This window comes from Lissotriton helveticus, chromosome 12 (genome assembly GCF_964261635.1).
Source record: "Lissotriton helveticus chromosome 12, aLisHel1.1, whole genome shotgun sequence".
Classification (NCBI taxonomy): Eukaryota; Metazoa; Chordata; class Amphibia; order Caudata; family Salamandridae; genus Lissotriton; species Lissotriton helveticus.
The window spans coordinates 686,621,978-686,638,958 of NC_136073.1; positions in this window are offsets into that span (position 1 = coordinate 686,621,978).

The window sequence follows — 16,981 nt, forward strand, 5'->3', positions numbered from 1 at the left end:
GGGGTGGTTGTTACCACCTCGGGCGCTTTCTCGTAATCTCCTCTGTTGGCCGAGAACCGGCGTTCTCTTGCAGAGGAGTGTTTCAGGTAAAGGAGGGCATATTTATTCCTGATTCCCTCCCTGTTGGAGCAACTGAGCAAATATTTGCCGTCTTGGGAGGTGTACAGCCTATTTCCATGAGTGGCAGCGGCTGCTCCTGCCTTTACAGCTGTGCCGTGAACTCTTTCTTTAGCCCACAGGATCACTCTTCGGTCAAAGAACAGGTACTGTGTTTCTTCAACTCTTGTGGAATACTGATATACTTTGTTGTTGGTTGTAGGGCACAGAACTTCCTAAGGAATGTAGGTACATTCCTGAGACTAATACACACCGGAGTGTGGTGGATTATCCGGAGGGATTTACTGGTGCATACGAACTAAGTGCCTTTTTGAACTGTGTATGGAATTGTGTTAGCAGTGACCTTATTTGGACTTTTAGCACCGGGGGATAGTATAAGACGTATTGTACCTAGGCCCCCTTTAACGCTTCTTTAAGTTGGTTGTTCTATGTTTTCATCCTTGTCTAGGAGAGGGAATATCCAGAGAGGGTGTGCAGATCTTGTCTGCCCTGCATATCAAGCATCACCAAATGTGACTTCTGGTATGTGATTACCGGGGGATTCTTCGTTTATAATAGTGGTGTTACTGATATTGTGGTCTTGTATAATTGTGATAAGCGTGTAATCTTTCTCTATTCAGTTCATGGTGGATCCTTTGCAACCACCCACAACTCTCTCCTGACGTTTTTTCACTCACCTTCTTATTTTTCAGGCAGTGTGTTCTTAATATAGAATACAGTAACATCTGGGGTGTTTTGGTTAACTGTGTCATCAAACATACCGAGCTTGTATTTATATTGTGTCCCTTTGTCTTCCTCAGATTTCCCTCCACGCTGTTCCTACCCTTTCCTTCCCCCGCTTGACTATCCCACTAGTCCGCGCATATTGAGATTGCGGAATTGGGGCCGTTGAGAGGTGGACCCCCCTGAACATCAATACAACCCCGAGGATTCAGGACAGAGGAAACGTGACACACACACAACCACACACACACAACCACACACACCTCCACATACACACACACAACCACACACACACACAACCACACCCACACACAACCCCCCACACACACAACAACACACACACACACACAACCACACACACAACCACACCTAACCACACATACACAACCACACACAACCACAACCACACACAACCACAACCACACACACCACACACACAACCACACAGACACAACCACACACATGCACACACCTCCACACACACACACAACCACACACACACAACCACACCTACCCACGCACACACACACACACAACCACACACAACCACACACACAACCACACACACAACCACACACAACCACACATATAACCACACACACACACAACCCCACACACAACCATACACAACCACACACACAACCACACACACAACCACACACACAACTACACACAACACACACAACCATAACCACACACACAACCACACATAGAACCACATACACACAACCACATGCACGACTACACACACAACCGCACACACAACCACACACACACAACCTAACACACACACAACCACACACACAACCATACACACACAACCAAACACACACAACCACACACACAACCACACACAACTACACACACCAACCACACACACAACCACACACAACTACACATACACATAACCACAACCCCACAACCATACCACCACACATACACAACCACACACACATAACCACAGCCCCACAACCACACAACCACAACCACACACACAACCACAATCACATACACAACCACACACAACCACACACACAACCACACACACACAGCCACACATCCACACACACACCCGCAACCACACCCGCACCCACAACTGCACCCACAACCACACACACAACCACAACCACACACACAACCACACACAACCACACACACACAACACAAACACAACCACACAAACACAACCACACACACCATAACCACACACACAGCCACACACACAACCACACACACACAACCACACACAACCACATACACACACACCACACACACAACCACACATCCACACACACCCAAACCAAACCCACACACAACCACAACCACACACACAACCACACACACACATAACCACACACACATAACCACACACACATAACCACACACAAACAACCACACACACATAACCACAACCACACAATCACAACCACACACACACAACTACACACACACAACCACATACACACACACACACACACAACCACGCACAACCAACACCACACATACAACCGCACATACAACCACACACAACCACACACACAACTACACCCACAACCACACACATACACAACCACACACACACAACCACACACAGCCACACACACAACCACAACCACAACCACACACACAACCACAACCACACACACCACACACAACCACACATACATACAACCACGGCCACACACACTACCACACACAAGCACAACCACACACACAACCAACACCACACATACAACCGCACATACAACCACACATAACCACACACACCACACACACAACCACACACACAGAACCACACACACAACCACACAGACAACTACAACAACACACACAACGACAGACACACACAACCACACACACAACCACACACACAACCACACACACACAATCACAACCACTCACACAACCACATATCCAACCACACATACACACACACCCACAACCACACCCGCACCCACAACCGTACCCACACACACACAACCACACACACAAACAACCACACAATCACACACAACCACACACGCAACCACACACACAACCACGCACACAACCACACAATCACGACACAATCACAACCACTCACACAACCACATACCCAATCACACATCCACACACTCACCCACAACCACACCCGCACCCACAACCGCACCCACACACACAAAACCACACACACAAACAACCACACAACCACACACAACCACACACACAACCACACATGCAACCACACACAACCACGCACACAACCACACAATCACAACCACTCCCACAACCACATACCCAACCACACATCCACACACACCCACAATCACACCCGCACCCACAACCGCACCCACACCCACAACCACACACATACACAACCACACACACAACCACACACACAACCACATCAAGCATAGGCATAGCCAATAGGTCTCTCCTTTGGGACCTTATAAGTGTTTAGCCACTTAACAGTTGATGTGGTTGCACCAAGGATATTTTGCTGCATAACTAAATACTTAGAAGGTCTCAAAAGCTAGACCTATTGGCTATGCAAATGCTTGTTTTAATTTTTTTCAATGTAAAATGCCTCTGCAGCTCTGCTGTTTGTATACCCAACTTTACTGCTTTGTTGGAAGCCTTTTGCCAACTGAAGCATTGAGTTGTAGCCTTTTCACTCCAATTAGTTGTTTGTTTAATTAGGATATTGGTTGAAGTGGCATTTACAAAACAACAATCACCGCTATGCTCAAAATGCTTTCATGGTGGCTGTTTACAGATTGTTTCTTATAAGCATCATTGCACCCATTGAGTACCAAGTACATATAGGGTTGTACCAATTTGTTCTTTTACAGTGCTGCTACAAGTGTAATTTGTTTTACCTTTGTTTTGGATAAATATGATGCCATAGGCACATCTATAACTAACAAATGAGTCTCCTTTTTCCTTCCTGATAATGTTTCTTAACATCTCCATTGTAAATTGTCTTTAACTAATACCAGTTGGGATACCATATTTTTGTACAATATTATTTACCCAATCCCAACGCGGTTGATGGGTTTTGCTCCTGTAGGCCATACAAGGTTACATTCAAGGCGCAGCTCTTTCGCTTTTGTTTTTTCCTGCGCGTGCATCACTTGCGACAGTGGAGCGTTGTCCTCCGCCCCTTCCTCCCCGCCAGCTTGTTTAAACCTGTGCTGTTTGCCAACTTGTTTACAAATATGGTCATTTGTGTGAAAGCAGGAATGCGGTGCAGCAATCCTGGTGCCGTAAGTCATAGGTGTACAAGGGCGACTATCGAGGGTTGCTAACATATCCTCATCATTCATTAGATGCTCCACAGCACCCTTGCAAGTTGGCAAACGGCATCATCTCCAGTCAATCACCTGCTGTCGGCACCGCAAGCACAAATCACCCGCTGCGGCACGCTTTTTCCTAGACAATAATCCGTCACTCATCACAAGGCTTGGAACAAAGCGACCTGTCTCACCGCCAGACGTCAGCGGTAGTCGTCTCACCACCGGATGTCAGCGAAGCTCATCTCCCTGTAGACTGTGACCCTGGGCTGTTCACCAGCCTGTAGCCATCAACTCTCTGCCAGGGTTACCCCACCAGCTGAGTTATAATCATAATAATGTAATTTTGACTATTCATCTGCCTTTTGGTAACGTGCATTTGGCCTGCCTCCACATAACATCCAGAATTCTGCCTCCACTCACTAGCTCGTTCACAAACTCACAATATCTGGTTAGGTTACTTTCTCGGAAACACCTTGAATTCCATTCTTCCTTGACTGAGCTGCTAAAATTCTATGCAACTGAGCTTGTTGTGAAGCACCTCGTCAAAATGATCAGATACATGGATGCACAGAACTAATCAGGCAAGTGTCAGATTAGTTTCTCAAAAAGGTAAGGCTTCAACCCGGAACAGCCGAAGGCGCCCCCGCCCGCTCCCCATAGCCCTGTTTAACCTAACGTATGGAAGCAGGTGTAGGGGAGTAGGATCTGCTTCCTATGGTTACCCCCACTTTTTGCTGTGTTTCACTGGTTTTTCGACTTTAGTCTGGCTGTGGCCCTGCTAATCAGGACCACAGCCTAGCTGTTCTCTCTCCAAAGTGATACCATGTACTTTAGGTACATACCAGATTGGTTACTGGGTTACCCTTGTGAGTCCCTGTATATGGTACCTTAGGTACCTAGGGCATAGTTACCCCAGAGGCCTACCAGGGGCTGAAGCATGTATTATGCCACCCCTGGACAGCCTTCCAAAATGGCACCACAGGTCTTCACTTGCAGCCTGGGTAAGGTGGTGTAAGCACCCCTTACTGGGATATAGTATAACTATATATATATATATATATATACACACATAGTAACCTATAAGTCACTCCTATGGCAGGCCTTAACAATCCTGAAGGCAGAGTGCTTAGTTTTGTGTGAGAGGGTGACCTAGCATGAACTGAGCCCCTCTGCAGCTTTCGGAAATACCTCCTTATAGTTGTTCTATGATGTAGCCATACCATATACTCTTAAGTGCATTATAATCCTCGCGGTTAATGCTAACTGTTTGGCTTTATCAAAACATGTCGTGTAAGGTCTCAAACACTTTGGAATACTACCCCTCACCCCGCCAGTACTGGCGGCGGGGGTAGCATTCCACCCTTCTAGAGGCAGAAGACATGTACACACTGGTATACCCGGTTAAAGTTTAAAAGAGCCTCAGCATCACAAAATGGATGCTGCTGCCACAGACACGAGTCTGACCTCCTGCTGTTGGATGGCAGGGGAGGCTTGGACAATAGGTTTCCTGTCCAGAGAGGTACCAGCACCTCCCCAGACAGGCTTTAGTGTATTGGGGCAGGGTGGGTGCATTCAGCGAATGCTTTTGAGACACTGGCTGGGGCACACATGGTGCTCCATGCATTTCCCAGTTCAAACCGGTTGCTGGGGCGCTCAGCCCCAGCTCTGGCGCAAAAATGGACAAAAGGAAAGGGTTGTAACCACCCCCACCCCAGGTCCACCCATAGGTGGGACCCTAGAGTTACTCCAACCCCTAAACTTGGTATAAGAATAGGACCCCAGTCCCTAGGACTTCAGATTACCCTGGACAAAACTCTGATACATAAATCTTGGACCTTCGACATTCCATATCGACTGGAAGATGGAAGAATCTCCCTTTTGGTCAAGGAGTGACCACCCTGTTCAAACAGGCACCAAGAAGCATCTTTGCCGGTCTGCATTTTCGAGGCTCTCGCCGGATCCCGAAGAATCTGCAACACAGGACATGGACTTCCAGACAACTCTGACACTGATCCAAGCTCTCAGCAAAGCTGAGACCAGTAGCGGACACGAGAGATGTGGGACTGGAACTCCTGGACATCCTGCATTTTTGCAACTGCACCTACTTCCCAAGGTTTCCCAAAGTTGTGCATTGGGGTATTTGAAGCCCCTACCCCGAGCACCTTTTGCACCGAAGCCCAGAGGCCTTCACTCCACGAGTGTCCCATGGGCCCACTTTGTGCATTTCCGCTTGAGGCTCCTTTGCGGTTCCTAGTCCGTTGGCTAGTGGGCCCCCATGAAGGACAATCCTTTGTTTCTTGAGCTTTCCTGTTTGCTCCAGACATGCTCTCACTCCTCTCCAAAGGTGGAGTCCCTCAGACTTTGCTGGTCTGCATCAAAGCCAATCTTGTCATCTTGTGTGGATTGCTGTTGACAAGGCTTGTTGGGTCCAGTCTGGATTCTGATGCTGAAGCACTTGTGATCCTTTGTGGGACAGCTCGAATCAGCTCCTGGTCATCATCGACGCCTTCTGGTCCTCGTGGCTGAAGAGTCAAGCTTCACCTCTTTCACCTTAAAGCACCCAACATTGTTTGGCATTGTCCCGGGTGCTTCCTGGTCACTGGCAAGTGACCCAGACTCTGTCCCCTCTGCTTTCAGGTTCTTCAGATCCCGATCCACTCTTGGATCCACCTGGACACTATTCGTCTGGTCGCCTGCATCATTTCTTCACAGCTCTCCATTGGAATCGATGACAAAACCGACACCAAAACATACCTATGCACCCGGCTTTCCTGGGTGAGGTAACACGAGTACTCCGGTGCTCCCGTGGGTCTTGACTCTCGAAGTGTCAAAGTCTAAAAGAGTTCCATCGTAGTTCACCCCTAAGTGTCCTTAATCTTTAAAATTGTAACTTGTTCGTTTTCCATAGAAAGTCAATGGTGATTCGCAGCTGTGTTTAGACACTGCGCGCGTCCCCCGTGGGTCTCCTGCATCCTAACCTTGGGTGGTTCCTGGTTGCCCCAGCAGTTCTACAGGCCCTAGGCCTGCTTTCTAACTCTCATGTGGTTCTTATAACACTATTTTAGTATATGGATTGTGAGGCCCCTAGGGCAAAAAGTATACTGTGCAACTTATTGTATGCTAATTAAGTTCCTTGCATTGTACTTTTACCTCTAGCCTCATAAAGAGACCAGAGGGGTTGTGTTTAGATTAAATACATATACATTTGATATATACCTTGTGTGGTGTGCTTTCATTTGATCATTCAAGAGATTGTAGACTGGTAAAACAACTTGCTTACCTCGCCTCTAAGTCTTAGCCTGAAGGCTGCTCTCCACAGCTACCACTAGGAAAGCTTTCTATAAAGGTTGACTTTAAACCTACCATCAATAAGGGTCGTTTGGACTGGTGCAAGGTGCCCACTAGAATAGTGGACATCATATGCCAGGCCAACTTCTCACCGCAGGAAGAAAGGATGTCTGTATGAAGAGGTAAGGAGGACGGACGGCTCTATGACTGCTTTCATTTCACTTTATTATAACTTTTCAACATGCTGCACAGCAGCCACAATGCTCTACAAACAACATACATTAAAAACATTGCCAAAGTCAGTAGCTCTATCAAACACTTACAAGGTCCCAAAGGCGAGACCTATTGGCTATGCCAATGCTTGTTTAGGACTTGTGCCCTGATCCACCACAGCCTACATCACGGGGCAGCACTCTTCAGCCACCGACTTTTTCACTGCATTTTTCTGTTGCACATATGCCAGCCCATCCATCTGGAAAGTAGTCAATTTCATTGACCGGGTTGGTAGGCCAAACTCTGCTTTCCGTTTTTTAATGTATATTTGTGACGAGCCATATCATATTTACTTATTTTGCACAATCTATTCACCACCTTTACACAATTTCATATTTGTAACTTTGTTACCTTTTTTTTTTTAATTTTTAATCTCTATTGTATGTGCTTGCAAAAACAAAGAAATCATTTTTTTAAAGTTGCAGGCGTCCCAAGATCAGAACTATTTGCTTTGGCATTGCTTGTTTTAAATTCTGCTGCTGGTTTTACCACAGAACCCCTTGGAAGTTAATTCAAGTATTCAACTCACTTTCAAACTTGCCTTTCCTGCTCTGAAGATTCGTTTTTTCCCTAAAACGGGACCGCCCCCGTAACGGCTTCTTCTGCAACATTTGCACTGCAGAGTTAACTGAATGTCTATTATTGCAACCCTTATATTATAAGCTTCTCATCATAAATCTTGGGTTGCATATCGCACACCAACTTAGTAAGTTATCGAAACCTCTAGAGCTGTATTGAATTGTATTTAGTAGGCACGTCATACCTATGACGGTGTTGCTTCCTACTGCTTTTGACCCTCAATCTGGCTCACTGCCCACCAAGGTTGGGGACCCCTGCTCCAGGGCACCTACCTTTACTGCCTACACCCAGTGCCTACTGCTGGCAGCTCATCTGTCGCTCATCTTAAAATCCCACTGAGACCCGCGCAGTCAGTCTGATCAGTCAGTCTCAACAATGAATTAATGTATACTACATGCTTTCTAAGTTTTGCTTCTCTTAGTACCCAATGTACAAAAATGTTCCTGTGACTTAATCTTGTAGTACTCCTATATTACTCCTGAATACAAGGAGGAACTCTTAAAAAATAATTCTTGAACTTTAATATATAAAACTTTGGGCCATATGTATCAATATTGGAAATAGCAATTACCTAATTGCGATTCTCTGGGAATTGCAATTAGGAAATCGCTATCCCTAATGTATGAAACTCCATGAGATTTATATAGCGATTCCTAGTGGTTCACGAATCGACCTACCTCATGAATAATAATGAGGTAGGTACAATTTGCGACCCATTAGGCATCGCAAGATTCAAGGGGATGGTGGCCTGCTGGGGTCAGCAGACCGCCACGTGCTTGATTGCTTTTATATTAAACAATCTTTTTTTTTATGCAGGAAAACAGGCTGCGTTTAAAAAATAAAAAATAAAAAAAATTCTATTCTTTTTTAAGAGCAGGCTGTGGTTGGTGGGACCATTGCGGCATCTAAAAAACGTTTTTGCTACCATTCCCAAAGGTGAAGAGGTCTCTTGGGGACCCCCTTCCCATTTGCGAATGGGTTACCACCTACTTGAAGTAGGTGGAAAAATGTGAATGATTTGCGGCCGCATTTCAGTCGCAAAACATTCTTACATACCACTGCGATTCGATATTAGGAAGGGATCCCTTAAACACAGACCTTCTTAATATTGAATCAGTATGTATTCGCAATTCCAAATTGCGATTTGGTAACATGTTACCGTATCGCAAATTGGAATTCATACATGCCAAAATGCATTTTACCTGTCGCAGACGGCATGATTCGTTTACGACTGGTAAAATGCACTAAACCATATCAGTGATGAGCACAGCGGTAATACCACCTATCCTTTTCTGTTGATTATAGGCAAAGCCACTGAACTTATGAAATCTCCAGAGTTTTCCTCATAATTACAGGTTATGCACGTGTTCCATATAATCCACCATCAACTTCATAATCTGCAGATTTTAACAAAAAAAATAGTTTCTAGTTCAAATGGATCAAAAATTACTGAAAAGGCTGGAACGCATGTTGCTGAGCAACAGAAAGGCCATTGTAAATTGTGACTGGTCACTTTTAAATTGCTTATCGAAGTGTTTGAGTGTTAATGAGGTGAAACCTTTGCCCAGTGTTAACATATTTAGAAATGACAAAATAATGAAATAATACTATTTAAAAAATGGGCCCCATTAAGCCGGATAACTTGCGTTTTTGTTCCTGCATAATTTAGGCAACCTTCCTCCATAATTCCTGTGGCCCCAGTTATACCTCTCTCTAGGCACTGAATGTACACAAACCTCTTCAAATTGGTACCACTTTCATTACAGAAAAAAAAACACTAACCATAAGACAAACATTGAAAACAAACCTCATATTTTGTCAAAGTTTAAAAATACATACATAACAGCAAAAAGGAAAAATCAAAAATGTATATTTTCGTACTAAAATGTGTAAGTAGGTGAAAGTTGCATGGTGGTGTTAGGACAACCCCAAATCAGTAAACAGGCAAGGGTGGAATGGAAAGTTATTGTTAATTTGGAAGCCTTAAGGTTGGGGCTAGAATGGAATACATCTCTCAATAAAAGAATATTAACAAGCATTGAAAATGCAATAGGTCTCGCCTTTGATTAAGTTAAAGGCATTTGCTTTGCTAATGGTATTGTATAGCAAAGCAAATGGCTTTAACTTAATAAAAGGCGAGACCTTTTGCATTTTTAATGCTTGTTAGAACTGCTGGTGCTGAGCTTCTGGGGCAAAACAACTATATAGAACAAAACAACTATATAGAACAAGACGCTTAAGCCAAGGGAGATGGGGAAGGAGTGATGTGTATCTAATGACAGAATCAATGAGAGAAGGGAAGAGCCTTGGTGAGGTAAAAGGAATAGCATGCAAAAGAGAAATGTAACAGGCTTGGGGAGAGTGGAAAGATGGAAGGGGAGAGAATGCTGTACATAAAACAAGCAAAAAACACAATTGATGGACAGAATGTAGAACAATGTCATACATTCACCCCAGTACAAGGATCTGGGCCTAAATCCATCGTTTTTTGCACTCCACACCACCCTGGGTTAGACACTGGCTATATGCAAATCAGATCTGACCCTGTGCCTCATGGGAACAGTCCAGTCCGAACTACCAAGCCATGTCTTTCCCAGACCGGAATCAAGCATCCAAGGACCGGTTTCTGGCTATCAGCCTTCATCAGCCTGGATAGCTTGACTCCAGTGGTGTGGAGAGCCTGGGACTCACGTCTGAGCATCCCCAGCACACTCGGGGTGAAAATTGCAAAAAACACAGTTGATGGACAGAATGTAGAACAATGTCATACATTCACCCCAGTACAAGGATCTGGGCCTAAATCCATCGTTTTTTTGCACTCCACACCACCCTGGGTTAGACACTGGCTATATGCAAATCAGATCTGACCCTGTGCCTCATGGGAACAGTCCAGTCCGAACTACCAAGCCATGTCTTTCCCAGAAGGGAATCAAGCATCCAAGGACCGGTTTCTGGCTATCAGCCTTCATCAGCCTGGATAGCTTGACTCCAGTGGTGTGGGGAGCCTGGGACTCACGTCTGAGCATCCCCAGCACACTCGGGGTGAAAATTGCAAAAAACAGTTGATGGACAAAATGTAGAACAAGGTCATACATTCACCCTAGTACAAGGATCTGGGCCTAAATCCATCGTTTTTTTGCACTCCACACCACCCTGGGTTAGACACTGGCTATATGCAAATCAGATCTGACCCTGTGCCTCATGGGAACAGTCCAGTCCGAACTACCAAGCCATGTCTTTCCCAGACCGGAATCAAGCATCCAAGGACGGGTTTCTGGCTATCAGCCTTCATCAGCCTGGATAGCTTGACTCCAGTGGTGTGGAGAGCCTGGGACTCACGTCTGAGCATCCCCAGCACACTCGGGGTGAAAATTGCGATGGATTTAGGCCCAGATCCTTGTACTGGGGTGAATGTATGACATTGTTCTACATTCTGTCCATCAACTGTGTTTTTTGCAATTTTCACCCCGAGTGTGCTGGGTATGCTCAGACGTGAGTCCCAGGCTCTCCACACCACTGGAGTCAAACTATCCAGGCTGATGAGGGCTGATAGCCAGAAACTGGTCCTTGGATGCTTGATTCCGGTCTGGGAAAGACATGGCTTGGTAGTTCGGACTGGACTGTTCCCATGAGGCACAGGGTCAGAGCTGATTTGCATATAGCCAGTGTCTAACCCAGGGTGGTGTGGAGTGCAAAAAAACGATGGATTTAGGCCCAGATCCTTGTACTGGGGTGAATGTATGACATTGTTCTACATTCTGTCCATCAACTGTGTTTTTTGCAATTTTCACCCCGAGTGTGCTGGGTATGCTCAGACGTGAGTCCCAGGTTCTCCACACCACTGGAGTCAAGCTATCCAGGCTGATGAAGGCTGATAGCCAGAAACCGGTCCTTGGATGCTTGATTCCGGTCTGGGAAAGACATGGCTTGGTAGTTCGGACTGGACTGTTCCCATGAGGCACAGGGTCAGAGCTGATTTGCATATAGCCAGTGTCTAACCCAGGGTGGTGTGGAGTGCAAAAAAACGATGGATTTAGGCCCAGATCCTTGTACTGGGGTGAATGTATGACATTGTTCTACATTCTGTCCAACTGTGTTTTTTGCAATTTTCACCCCGAATGTGCTGGGTATGCTCAGACGTGAGTCCCAGGCTCTCCACACCACTGGAGTCAAGCTATCCAGGCTGATGAAGGCTGATAGCCAGAAACTGGTCCTTGGATGCTTGATTCCGGTCTGGGAAAGACATGGCTTGGTAGTTCGGACTGGACTGTTCCCATGTGGCACAGGGTCAGAGCTGATTTGCATATAGCCAGTGTCTAACCCAGGGTGGTGTGGAGTGCAAAAAAACGATGGATTTAGGCCCAGATCCTTGTACTGGGGTGAATGTATGACATTGTTCTACATTCTGTCCATCAACTGTGTTTTTTGCAATTTTCACCCCGAGTGTGCTGGGTATGCTCAGACGTGAGTCCCAGGCTCTCCACACCACTGGAGTCAAGCTATCCAGGCTGATGAAGGCTGATAGCCAGAAACCGGTCCTTGGATGCTTGATTCCGGTCTGGGAAAGACATGGCTTGGTAGTTCGGACTGGACTGTTCCCATGAGGCACAGGGTCAGAGCTGATTTGCATATAGCCAGTGTCTAACCCAGGGTGGTGTGGAGTGCAAAAAAAACGATGGATTTAGGCCCAGATCCTTGTACTGGGGTGAATGTATGACATTGTTCTACATTCTGTCCATCAACTGTGTTTTTTGCAATTTTCACCCCGAGTGTGCTGGGTATGCTCAGACGTCAGTCCCAGGCTCTCCACACCACTGGAGTCAAGCTATCCAGGCTGATGAAGGCTGATAGCCAGAAACCGGTCCTTGGATGCTTGATTCCGGTCTGGGAAAGACATGGCTTGGTTGTTCGGACTGGACTGGTCCCATGAGGCACAGGGTCAGAGCTGATTTGCATATAGCCAGTGTCTAACCCAGGGTGGGGTGGAGTGCAAAAAAACGATGGATTTAGGCCCAGATCCTTGTACTGGGGTGAATGTATGACATTGTTCTACATTCTGTCCATCAACTGTGTTTTTTGTAAATAAAACAAGAGCAGTTGTGTAACCCAAATTGATGGGGTCCCCCTCCGCAGAATGTGATAATGGGCCCCTGAGTCTCACAGATATTCATTGGACCTGGGCTGAATGGGAGCCCCGTGATGGGTTGGGGACCTCCTGAAGTGTTGTGGGCCCATCTGTGCTGCAGCGGCCTGTATTGCGTCCTGGCACAAGAGGTGAAGCAAGGTAAGAGGCAGAGGAGAAGAGTGGTAAATAGCAGAGCATGTAGGGCAGAGGTGGAAGCTTGAGGGACAGAAACAGTGAATTGAGAGTAGAAGTTAGAGGAATAAAACATGAAGAGTTGAGCATGGAAGGGAGAGGTGTACATAAAGGGGGCAGAACCAGTGAACAAAGTTGAGGCTGGAGAGAAAGATTATAGGTGAAATGAAGTGCTTGGATAGGAGAGGTAGATGTAAGAGAAGCGGGGCCATCAGGAGAACTTAAGTGTCATGGAGAGGGTATGGTGAGTGTTGGATGTAAGAGGTCAGGACAACCAAGAGCAGGTAAGAGGCAGGGGAGGGAGGCAGAATATAGAGAGGGAGAACCTGTGAGAGAACGTTAGAGGCTGTGAAGAGATGAGAGGTGAAAGGTTCAGTAGGTAGGTAAGAGTTGAGTGTAATAGAGGCAGCATTAGTGAGAAAGGAAAGAGACAGTAGCTGAGAAAGTGAAGTGTCGAGCATGGAAGGGAGACGCAGATATAAGAGAGGCAGAAACAGTGAGACATGGTAAGAAGCAGGGAGGTATAAGAGAAGAGGTGGGTGTAAAAGGGGCAGACCAGCAAAAAACACTAGGAGGCTGGATGAAGAAATGAGAAGTGAATGGCAGTACATGCATGGGACATGTAGATGTAAGAGAGGCGGAACAATGAAGAAACATTACACAGAGAAGAGAGAGGAAATGGTGAGAGGTGGATGCAGAAGGCCAGAATCAGTGAGAAAGGTAAGAGGCAGGGGGAGAGACGAGGCATTCAGCATGGAGGAGAAAGGTGGATATAAGAGGGACATAATGAGAAAGAGAAGCAACAAAGTTGGGATAGCAGAGAGTTTGATGTTAAAGGGCAGAGTCCACAAAATAAGGTTTGAGGAAGAGACGAGAATAAGAGTAGAGGATGAATGGAAATAGGTGGTGTAAGTGGCAAAATCAGTGAGAGACTAATAGAGTGTTCAGGTGGATGAAAATGTGGACAAGATGTAAATGGGGCTTAGCCAGTGAAAAAAAGTTATAAGGCTGGGGGGGAGATGAGCAGTGAAGGTAGTGCATGGATAGGAGTCATGGCTATAAGAGAGACACAACCAGCAAGAGCACATAGGCAGAGTGGCAAGAGAGAGAAGTGGATGGAAGAGAGAAGAACCACCAAGAGATATTAAGAGGTTGGATGAAGAGGGAAGGAGGAGAAGATGGATGTAAGATGTGCAGAACCAGCAAGAGAACGTTAAAGGCTTGGTGAGAGATTAGAGATGAAGATTAGATCAGGGAGGTAGAGTTTGATGTAAGAAGGGCAGAATCAGCGAGAAGGAAGGCGTAAGGGGAGAGGTGTATGTAATTGGGCAGGAACAGCAATAGAAGATAAAAGACAAGCATTTACAATGCAATAGGTCTCGGGTTAGTTAAGTTTGAGCTATTGGCATTGCTAAATAGTGCAACACCAACTGCAACAAAAGTCTATAAATTGTACGCCAATAAAATGTGTGTAGCAATGGCGGCATGCTGCGCTTTATATTAATATTTTTAAAAGTAAAGTGTGCCATACTGCTATTGCTACATGGTTAATTGTGGATGCGTTAACAATTGATGTGTGCACTGATGGCTGGTAGTGTGTGTGTGTGTCTGTAGAAATTGTGCACTGATGGCGGGTGGTGTGTGTGCCTGGTGGAAGTGTTCACTGCGAGCTGGTGGTGTGTGTGCCAGGTGGAAGCGTGCACTGATGGCTGGTGGTGTGTGTGCCTGATGAAAGCGTGCAGTGACGGCTGGTGGTGTGTGTCTGATGAATGCGTGCACTGACAGCTGGTGGTGTGTGTGTGCTTGGTGAAAGCGTGCACTGATGGCTGGTGGTGTATGTGCCCGGTGAAAGCGTGCATTGATGACTGATGGTCTGTGTTTGGTGAAAGTGTGCACTGAAGGTGTGGCGTTGTGTGTGGTTGTGTGTGTGGTTGTGGTTGTGTGTGTGTGTTGTGTGTGTTGTGTTTGTGTGTGTGTGGTTGTGGTTGTGTGTGTCGTGTTTGTGGTTATGTGTGTGGTGGTGTGTATGTGTGTGTGGTTGTGTGTATGGTTGTGTGTGTGTGTGGTTGTGTGGTTGTGTGGCACCTCCTTGCCCTCACCTGGGTCCTGCAGCTCCCGCCAGCCTCTTCACCAGAGGGCAGTGGTCCTTTCAGCCCCCCCCACACACACACATGCACACCCATGTACGTGCACTTGTGAGGTGCTAGTGCCCAGGTAATGGGTGTGTTCCTGTCCACCCCGCACCTCCCTGCCAGTCTATGACATGAGGCCAGCGGTCCTCTCAGCCTCCCACCACACACAAACACACACACACACAAGTGCGTGTGTGTGCATTGGCCCGTGAGGTGCTAGTGCACAGGTAATGGGTGTGTTCCTGTCCACCCTGCGCCTCCCTGCCAGTGTATGACATGGGGCCAGCGGTCCTCTCAGCCTCCCACCACACACACACACACAGACCCAAGTGCGTGCATGCGTGTGCATTGGCCCGTGAGGTGCTAGTGCACACGTAATGGGTGTGTTCCTGCTCATCCCGGTTGTCACTGGCGCCGTGCGCGTGAGAAATGATTGCAATAGACTAGAGATTCCAGCTTCCAAGAAGCCTTCAGCTGTCACGACAAGAAGCGGCCATATTGGAAAATTAAATTGCTATATTTACGACAGGAATTGCAGAGAAAAAAATGGTTTATATACATAAATACTTAATTGTAATATTTAATTCACTTTTATTATTTCCTTTTTATAATTATGTAGATTTTTTAAATTTCAAAAGTATAAATATTCACGGAGTTTATAGAACAGTTAGCCCATTATTATACATGTTTAAATTATATCTGTATATGAAAAGGTCTGAATGAGCAAAACTTGTATTCTGCTTTCTCGTACATGGAGATTCCCCGCTTGTTCTAACAACGGCAGGCATTTCAGCGTCTAAAGAGCTGCGCGCAGCTTGCTCGCCCTTCTTTTATGTCTATGCTGTTGAAGTCCCTCGAATGAGTGAATCTGTGGATGCGGGCACCAGTGCACGCTGTAGGCTGCGGACATGCCTCCAAAGGGGAAAGGTGGTACCAGAAGCAGCAAAGGTACTGTGAATAAACAGTCATGTAATCCTCTGTTAACTACTGTATTTTAAGGTTGAACAATAAATACATTTTGGTTAATTCACTTGCTCCGTTCACGAGTTGCGGGGGCGCGCGCGCAGCTGTGGACGGCGGCTGCGTGCGAGCACTGGCACGCGCTACCATCATGAGCTGAGGGCGAGAAGCTCTAGTTACAGGGCGAGGAGAGCGCGCACGTATGGCCGCGTGAGAGGCAGGGGCGGCACGCGACGCGACTGAGGCAAGCCTGGTGTGTTCGGTTGAGAGAGGGTGCCCCCCTTAGGCACTTGGTAACTTGTTGGGGGCCTGTAGAC